We start from the raw sequence: 10,769 nt of genomic DNA, 5'->3' as shown, positions 1-10,769 counted from the left end.
AAATAATACATTTGATCTTCTTGAAACAAAATTAAATAAAATAACTCTCTTTAGAAATCCACAATTAAATAAGTACTTGGCCAAGTTTTTCAAATAAAACACTTTAAAACACATTTTTGGCTTTAGTGGTAATAAAATCTCAACCAAAGCTCCCAAATACCACTTTGTAACATCCTAGAAATTCCTTTTCTTTTAAAATACCTGATTTGCTCTATTTAAAACTCAAAATAGGAAAATTTATGACATTACCACCATCGTGAAAACGACTAAGGCAAATATCAAAGAAACACTGCGGAAGACTACTTTTAAAAACATTCAAAACGACTCAACTTAAAAGTCAACTAACGAAAGTGAAGTCAAACCAAAGTAAAACAAAGTCAACCTACAATTTGGAACCATTGTAGGCCCTTAACAAAACTGAACCAATTCAAAACCTTTGCGTTAGTCTCACAAACATAATATAATAAAATAATGAAAGCAATAAACATATCATAAACTTATGGAAACTAACATGATTCGCTCTTCACTTATGCCCATCATGAATATGTTTCATCACCTGAAAAGCTTCTCTCTACTTGTTTCCACTACTCTCCATTAAAAATGGGTCATCATAGGGCCAAGGTAAAGACAAGGCCAACAAACACACAAACACAAACACATAATCAGCAAAGCTGAGTACATAAGCGTAATTTAAAACACACTAACATGCTTTCACCTATCAACACATAACTTACCTCGTTGCACCTGTTTACAAAGCACATAACATTCAACAAGACTTCTCAACTAAGTAACTAAATAACTTATTTAGTATTGATTACGCATCGAACGGGTTTCCCCCTAACCTGCCCCAATACAGAGGTACTAACACGGGAGCTAACCGTGCTAGTATAAAAGAACCACTCGTAAGTGGCGGAATTCTTGCACATAATAATAAAAGGAAAATACAGTATCATGTACTCCCAGTAGAAGTTATGGTCAAATATAAAGTCGCATAACTCCCCCCATATGTTCATGCTCAAGGTATATACGTTCCAAGAGTTTTGGTGCGTAATCTCTTTCACTTTACGTAATTTATATATTATTAGACTTGGTGATGACTCTCAAATCATAATCATTCAATCATAATAATTACTCAAGCAATCAAACATACCAATTTAATTCTTGAATAATTAGTGACCACATAATATTTATTGTTAAATCCTTTTTAAATCTACCTCGGTGTCAAAGGCACCTTAAACGCGTTATGTGCTACAAATCCTATCCCTCGGTGTTGAAAACACCTTAAGTGCACTAAGGCACCAAAGTATAATTTATTCGTGTTCAAAGACACTTAAATAGTTCTTTCCTCATGCTTAAAGCATCAATAAAAATTATATGAACCATAATAAAATTCCTTCTCAATATTCCAAACTCAATTAAACATGTAGTTTAATTAAATATGCTTTCTATCATGCCATAAATAAAAGTATGGTTCATATACAATATGCCAAACGATTATTTTCCAATCATTAATCTATCACAAATAAACCATGCTTCATAATTCAATCACCAATATCAACCAAATCACAATTTCCAATCATAATCTAGCATGATACTACTTGGGATTAATTAATCAAGTCTAGCATGTAACTACATCATCAAAAATATGCTAAGTACGCGAATGTACCTTGAATACGATCTTAAAATCGCCACGACTAATAGAAATCACTCACTTCAAAGTCTCCTATAATCCAAAATTATAATATGGCATTAAAATCTACTCCACACAAATTTCCAACAATATATACTCTTATTAAACCACTCATAATTTAATTAAAACAAGCTGAAAATTAATTTAAAATCTCATACTTTAATCCTAATTAATGGGTAGTCAAATTCCTTCAAGAAACTTAATTTTTAGCATATTAATATAAATTCCAGCAATATTAATTCATGAGAACTTGTTGTAATTATACTTTAAAACCTTCAAATTAAAGGTTTAAATCTCCCTAAATTATACTCCTTCAATAATCAATTATTTATAAATCTAGGGTTACAAAATTGGGGCTTTTTAATTAAATTTAAAATCTGAAAATTAATTCACATCATACTTCAAATCAATCATCATAAAACCATCACAAAACTCATAATTTATAATTAGATCTAGGATTAAACAAAAGAAAAAATAAAAAGAAATGTTTTTTTTTTCCGAAAGGGAGGCCGAACAGCAGCAGCCACCACGGCACAGCTAGGCTGCTGCCGCGCCTTTCCGGTGTCGTCGCGGCTGCTGGCCGTTGCGCCAGTGGCTGTGGTGGCGGCCGGTGGTGTGTGGTGGTGGCCGACCGTACAAAAAGGGGAAGGGGAAAAGAAAGAAAAAGAAAAAAGGAATAAAGGAGAAGGGAGAGAAAGTTTAACTTGGGTATTCTCCACTATGGGCAAAGTTTAATTTGCCCAAGTGTTGAATATTTATACCCCTTTCTCTAGAAATCCTTCATACGTAACTTTCCTTTTTTAATCTTTCCTAATCCCTTTCCTAATAAAACTTTACTAAAATAAAACATTTCTAAATTAAATCCCAAGTTAATAAAATAATTAATTCAATAAAAATTTCCATTTATAAAATATTTTCAAACTTGTTTAAAATAAATAATTCATTTCAAATTATTTAAATACCTCACAAAATACTTATTTAAAATAAAATACGTATAAAAATATTGGGTATTACAGAGAGATAATAGAAAGATGATTGTTGATGATTGTTGGTTATTGAAAAAAGGGGTGATATGACTTCTATTTATAGAGAAAAAAGAGGGTCGAAGGATTAAGAAAATAATCCGAATTCGAATAGGAATAAAACTCGATGGACAACAATTTTTGCGAATTTTGTTTTTATCATAACTTTTGATCCAGAAATCGAAATAAGACAAATAATATGTCGTTGGAAAGATCTTGAAGTCTACTTTCCAAACATATTAGAATCAGATTAAAATATTTTGTAGAATAAAAGATATGGCTGAAATAGTGAAAGGGTGTCAGTTTTGGATAGAGTTTTGTATTTCTTTCATATATTTTTCGTTATAGCTCGGAATTAATATTATAATATATCATTGAAAATATAATTTCAAGATCCATACAACCATCTAAGATTTGGTTAAATATTATGAGGCACGAAATTAATATCTGAACATATTTCATTTCGCACAGAACAAGGACTCTCAAAAAGAGAAGTTTTATTCAATTTCAAACTCTTTGATCTTTATCTTTCAAAAAGGATAATTAAGATATTTTATAAACTAATGTAAGATTCTAATTAATCCTAATTATTTTAGGAATGGTATTAAACCTTTGGACCCTCCACATGATCATTGGGCCGTAGGTAAAATCCAGTTTGAGCCCAGTTTAGTATTTTGGCCATAACTTCCTCATTATTCATCGGAATTGGGCTTATAATATATCGTTGGAAAGTTCTTTTTGAGCCCCATCCAACTACACCATTATTGAACTCATATCATGGACCAAACTAAAATCAAATGGATGTTTTTCATAAATAGGGTATGAAAAGAAAGATTTTCGAATACAGAAAGAAGTATTTTTTATTAAAAATAGAGGAATTCACGAGAATCTTTCACATTTTGCTTTGTTCGATAATCAATGATGTGAAAGATATTCATCACTGGGTTTGGTTTTTGGAGAGACACAATTTGGTGTCTACAGCTATCAGGCCCCTACGACTATTAATCATTTGTGTTTTTGAATGTGATTATAGTGCTTGGGACTGGAGCTATTTCTAAGGCACCATATAGAATGGCACCAGTAGAGATGAAAGAGTTGAAAGTACAGTTGGAGGAGTTGCTGGAGAAGGGTTATATAAGGCCAAGTGTTTCACCATGGGGAGCACCGATTTTGTTTGTGAAGAAGAAGGACGGAACCTTAAGGTTGTGTATTAACTACCGAGAGTTGAATAATGTCACTATAAAGAACAAATATCCATTGCCTAGGATCGAGGACTTGTTTGATCAGCTTAAAGGTGCTGGGGTCTTTTCAAAAATTGACTTGAGGACGGGATACCATCAATTGAGGATTGCTGAGAAAGATATACTAAAGACAGCCTTTCGCACAAGATACGGACATTATGAGTTCACTATTATGCCTTTTGGACTCACTAATGCGCTGACAGCTTTTATGGATCTCATGAATAGAACTTTTCAGCCATATTTGGATAAGTTTGTGGTGGTGTTCGTAGATGATATTTTGGTGTACTCGAGGGATAGAGAAGAGCATGAAGACCATCTAAGAAAAGTGTTAGAGATTCTTAGAGAAAAGAAGTTGTATGCCAATTTTTCAAAATGTGAATTTTGGCTAGAGAAGGTAGCCTTTCTAGGCCATGTAATCTCAAAGGAAGGAGTTGCGGTGGACCCATCAAAGATTTGGGCAGTTTCTGATTGGCCAAGACCAACAAGTGCGACTGAAGTGAGGAGTTTCTTAGGGCTTGCTGGATATTATAGAAGATTTGTGCAAGACTTTTCAAGGATAGCTCAACCCTTAACAAATTTGATGAAAAAAACTACTAAGTTTCAGTGGGATGAGAAGTGTGAGCAATCTTTTCAAGAATTGAAGCGAAGACTCACCACAACACCAGTTTTAACCTTACCATCAGGGACTAAAGGGTTTGAAGTCTATAGTGACGCATCTAAGAATGGTTTTGGGTGTGTACTTATACAACATGGGAAGGTTGTAGCTTATGCATCAAGGCAGCTCAAGCAACATGAACAGAATTACCCTACTCATTATTTGGAGCAAGGAGCTAGCTATAGTGTTTGCCCTCAAGATTTGGAGACACTACTTGTACGGTGTGAGATGTAAGGTGTATACGGACCATAAGAGTCTTAAATACATATTCACACAGACTGATTTGAACATGAGGCAAAGGAGATGGCTTGAGGTGCTAACCAATTACAACCCAGACATTTTATATCACGAAAGAAAGGCGAACAAGGTAGCTGATGCATTAAGTAGGAAGACAAGTCATACAGTGAACTTGATGGTTTTAGCCAAGGAACTTTGTGAAGAATTTAGGAAGTTGGAGGTTATGGAGTATGGCCAGGTGAACGCTAAGTTGAATGCAATGTCAGTCAAACCTACCATATATGATGAGATTCGTGAGAAGCAAATGTTCGATGAGTGGTTGACCAAGGTGAGAAAGATGAAAGAAGAAGAAACAACAACTGAGTTTGATGTTGATGATAGTGGAACAGTGATATACAAAGGGAGATGGTGGAAGTGGGAGTCTATCTCTATGGATTTTGTGATGGGATTACCACTTACAAGGGCAGCAAAGAATGCTATTTGGGTCATAGTCGATCGTTTAACAAAGACAGCAAGATTCATAGCAATAAAAGACACTTGGAATGTGAATCAGTTGGTAGATGCCTATGTGAAAGAAATTATGAGGCTACATGGAGTTGCTAAAGATATTATTTCAGACAGAGATCCAAGATTTTTATCAAAGTTCTGGGAAATGTTTCAGCAAGCATTTGACACTATCCTCAAGTTTAGCACCGTGTTTCACCCTGCTACAGATGTACAAACAGAGAGAACAATTCAGACCTTGGAGGACATGTTAAGAGCTTGCGTGATGGACTTTGGTGGATCATGGGACGAAAGATTACCTATGATTGAATTCTCATATAACAACAGCCATCATGCGAGCATAGAAATGGCACCTTATGAAGTGTTGTATGGAAGGAAATGTAGAAGTCCCTTGTGTTGGAGTGATATCAGTGAGTCTTTAACTTTGGGGCCAGAAATGATTGAAGAAACAACGAACAAGTTAGGCTTATCCAGGCAAACATGAAGGCAGCTCAAGATCGACAAAAGTCCTATGCGGACCAAAATAGGATAATAGTGGAATTTGAAGTCGGGGAAAAGGCCTTACTTAAGGTTTCACCTACTAAGGGAGTCATGCGGTTTGGTAGAAAAGGGAAGTTGAGTCCTAGATACATTGGGCCGTATGAGGTATTGAAGAGAGTTGGAGAGGTGGCACATCAACTAGCCTTACCCATGGAGTTAGCCAATGTTCATAATGTTTTTCATGTTTCCGAACTCCAAAGTATGTTCATGACCCTACCCATGTTATCCAACCCGAGACTATTGAGCTAGATGAGACCTTAACTTTTGAAGAGCGCCTAGTGAAAATTCTTGATACCAAAACGAGAAGTACTCGGAATAAGGCGGTAAAGTTAGTTAAAGTCTTATGGTCTAATCAGAATTCTGAAGGAGCAACTTGGGAAGATGAACATGATATGAAAAAGCGTTATCCGAAACTTTTTGACCAGGTATGCTAAGTTTCGAGGTCGAAACTCTTAAAGGGGACTAGAGAACGTAATACTAACTTCGCCTTTGTCATCGCGTGAGCCTTATTTGAGAAGCCTTATTTGAGAGCTAACTTTAAAGTTCGAGTACGAACTTTCGTTTTAGGGGGAGTAGATGTAATACCCCAAAATTTTCTAGCTAGTATAAACTTTTAAACTTTAATTATATATGCTATAGTAATAAATTTTATAATTATTATTTTATTTCCGGATTTATTATTAAAAATAAAAAAAAATTAAAAAAAAAAAACTGATTTTGAATTATTTACAGAAACTGATTTTGAAAACTGAAAAAAAAAAAAAAAAAAAAAAAAAAAAAAAAAAATCTTGAAGCTGATCTTTTCGATAATCTTATCTGAACTTTTGAATTGAGTCTTATCTGATCTTTTGAACAATCTTCTAGAATAATTAAACCCAAGAACTCTAAATTATATACACCTATCTACCCCAAATCATTGTTTTCACCATCATCTCAATTTCATAAACTCATCTCTATTTTGGTAAGCAATTGATAATCCCTTCAATGGTTGGCTTAAATTAAAGCACCTTCTTGATAAAGAATTAGAGTGGTGTCGGTGGATTTAACTTGTTGGACATGATTGTCGTGCCTTCGTAATCAACCGAGTTCGCTATTAGCTTGCTTTTCAAACATAAAATTCCTACGTTGCTAGTTGCTAGATATTTTTACAGTAACAAAGGGATTTTTGCTTCCTTATTTTATATAATTATCTTGGTATTACTACACTTACGGGTTTACAGTGGTTTTCGAAAAAGGAAAACAAAGAAAAAGGATTTGATGGAAGTAATGATGGAATAATTTTGGGTGGAGTAGCCTAAAAATTTGTTTTACTCGTGTAAACTCATGATCTTGGATCATTGTTTTGCTTTTTTTAAAACCAAACTTTAGTATATATTTTGATTATATGGTTTTTTTACAGATTGCTAACTTAGTAGTGGGTAGTACTTGTACAATGATACTAACTTAGACCTCGTTTATTTGTTTATATGTAGACGGAGGCTAGTAGGTGAACGTTTCGGAGGTTACTTATCTTGAGATCTACGCACGATTAAGGTAATTTTCAATGTCTATCATCTTTAGAATCCTGTTAGGAAATTGTTTTGAAATATTGTGTTCAACTACGTGCTTATTTAATTATATGTGATAAGTGTGCTATCGTATGATATTATGGAATCATATTATATACTAGTTTTCTATCTTATGTACTAGTATATGTATTTTTGAAGAAAAATTGATTATTTGATATATGAGTTTTTAAAATAAATAAAATCTTGGGAATTGGATGATTGAGTATACGTGATTGATGGTCTCTATGTCATGTAGGATGACTATGGTCTAATAATACTGAAGTTGAAATATTGTTACTCGGGATTAAATTGATTTGTGCAATACTTGTGTACAGTGTAATCGGATGATTTAATCTAATAAAATGTACAGTGAAATTTAATCTAAAAAGGGAAATGAAATCCGAAAGGGTGAAGAATAGGTTGCCCACTAGTAGTTATGGTTGCTACTAAGTTGGTGTAAATTATTGTATATTGCTGTTAGTCTTCCTCCTAATCATTGGGTATTAGTGAGGGGTGTACACACTAGAGACATTCTGTTTTATTTCATGGCCATTTGGGGTTACGCGCGACCCTCTGTAAAGTAGCTGGTGACAGGGACTAGTCCTGGCTTCCTGGTGTTCTCTTTCCCTTTCTTAGCTAAAGTAATAAAATGTTATGTGACAACTTGATTTTGATTTAGTATTATAATGTCTATGCAACTGTATTATGTATAAAATGTTTTCAACTAAAATTATTTATTTTACGGGATGGAGTTGGAATTACTCAGTTTATCTGATTTTGGGGGTTTTCTCTCTTTTCTTGTTTCTGATTTATTTTGTAGGTTGGTAAGAGGGTACTCGGTTACGTGTGAGGAGACGTTAGAATAATCACGTAGCTAAGACAATTTAGTCTATTTCCGAATTTATTTATTTCCTTTAAACTATTGTTTTTATTTTGTTTTAAAATAGATTGCAGTTTTGATGTAATGACTATTTATATTGCCACCACTTAGACCACTTAGTTTATTAAATATTATTTCATCTTGCTTTGCATTTATTTTCTACGAAAAATAAGTGTAGCAGTAACACTCCCTGAGTTCGGTGGTTGGGTTTTGAAAGTTAAAGGTTACTCTTATTGTTCTAAAAACACTCGAATTTTGGGGGTGTTACATTGTGGGTAGTTCTTTTTCTTCAATCCCAAATACCGGTTACCGGTTGAATGGGTTATTATTATTTTTTTTGTTAAAATGACACGTGTCGTAAAGTAATTGGTTAAAAAAAAAAACAAAAAAAAAATACCCAGCAAAAACCCCAACCACCCTTAGAACTCCGACAACTCGCCACCTCCCTAGCCCAGCCACCTTGCTTGCCAAGCCGTCGTCCCTCCCCCACCACTAGACTCGCCGCTCCAGCGCTTCCCCTCCCCGAAATCCCCATGCAACCACCTATAAAACCCCTCCACTCCCCATTTCGAAAACTTCTAACCACTTCGCTTACCCGGATATTCTAGCGACTAGGGTTTTCGATGATGAGGAAGTGGTTGTTGGGAGTGTTCAGGAGTGGGGGAGGGGTTTAGAGGGTGTTTTGAATGGTCGGAGGGGTTTAAAGAGAGTTCTGGTTGTGGAGGGTGGAAAACCAAATCGGGAAAGGAGGGGATTGGGGGTGGAGGTGGGTCGCGACACCGGCACAGGGGGTTTAGGGGGGAAAGAGGCGCACGGTTGGGGTAGGGAAGGGAAGGTTAGATGCTGTCGGCGGTGGCAGGTGGTGGTGGTGGTGGGGGTTACGGTGGTCAAGTAGGGGGGATAGGGGTTTTCTAGTTTTTTTTTTTTAAATTAATTTTTTTTAATTTTTTTTGGACCAATTGCAGCTTAACACGTGGCATATAACCTATAATATCAGGTCATTGACTTTTGTCGACCGGTTTAGGATTGAAGAAAAAGAACTACCCCTAGAGTTCGGATTATTCCAATATAATTCAAAGTTGGGATTATTCTACCAAAATTGATGAAAGTTGGGATTATTATTTCTGATTTTTTCATTCTTTAATTGCTAATGTGTTGACTTGTTTAAAGAATCTTAGGATTTGTTTTGTTATTTTTCATATTTGTTGGGTAGGAAGAACTTTAGGACTTGTGATTTGTGATGATGAAAATGACGAGAAGGGGGTTAGTGGAGAGGAGAAGTGAAGCTTAGGTAGCTAGTTAGGTTTTGCTCCTATCACACTTAAAGGAGTAGTACTCCGTTAGCAAATAATGACATGTGATGTAGTTTACTATTGAATAGGTTATATGGGTACTTTGTGAATTTATAAAAAAGAATTAGGCCCTGTTCTTTTGAGCTTTTGGGCAGAGTAGAGTAGAGCAGAGCAGATTAAATTTCAATAGAGCAGAATAGAGCAGATTTTAGGATAGCAGAGCAGAGCCGAGCCAAGCAGAGCAGATTTTAACATTATTATTATTATTATTATTATTATTATTATTATTATTATTATTATTATTATTATTATTATTAACTGCATATACAATTGATTTAGGTGAGTGAAAACATAAATAAATTTGTACTATATTTAACATATGTTAATAATAGAAAGATAAAAGACAACGGTTTACTTATATTTATTTCACAAAAAATTTAAAATAAAATGATTTAATGAGTAATATTTGTTTTAATTATATATTTTTAACCCTTAAAATAATAATGATATACAAAGTACTACTTGAAAACAACCTCTTTTTTTAATTCTTAAATTGTATGAAAAGATTTGAAAAATAATTCAACTCAATGAACTAACAATCAATACTCACATAAAATATTTCTACAAATTGTGATTTTAATATCAAATGTTTATAAAAAGAAATTGTTATTAATTGTTATTATTATTATTTAGTTTTTTGAAAGAATTATTATAATTATTAGAAATTATTAATTAATAATATTATTAAATATTAATTCGTAATAGTTTGAATTATTAAATATTATTATTGATAATTATTATTATTAATTATTATTATGATTAATAAATATTAATTATTATTAATATTAATAATTATTAAATTTATTTTTAATATTAATAATTATTATAATTATTCTAAATAATAAATTATTATCATCAATACAATATTAATTATTATTATTGAATATTAATTATTATTATTGTTATTATTAATTATTATTTGAAAATAGAGAAGAGCAGAGCAGATTTCTTTTGAGCAGAGCAGAGTAGAGCAGCTCTAAAGAACGGGGCCTTAGGGGCATATGGTGAAATTTGGTAAAACCTCAAGGGTACACGGTTTAAAAACCATAAATTTATTTTATAAGGACCAATTACCCCTCAAAAAGTAAAAATTATACCCAA

The sequence above is a fragment of the Chenopodium album genome, chromosome 13 (genome assembly GCF_948465745.1).
Source record: "Chenopodium album chromosome 13, dcCheAlbu1.1, whole genome shotgun sequence".
Classification (NCBI taxonomy): domain Eukaryota; kingdom Viridiplantae; phylum Streptophyta; class Magnoliopsida; order Caryophyllales; family Amaranthaceae; genus Chenopodium; species Chenopodium album.
The sequence above is the reverse complement of the archived record's forward strand: the minus strand, read 5'-3'. Positions refer to the sequence as shown.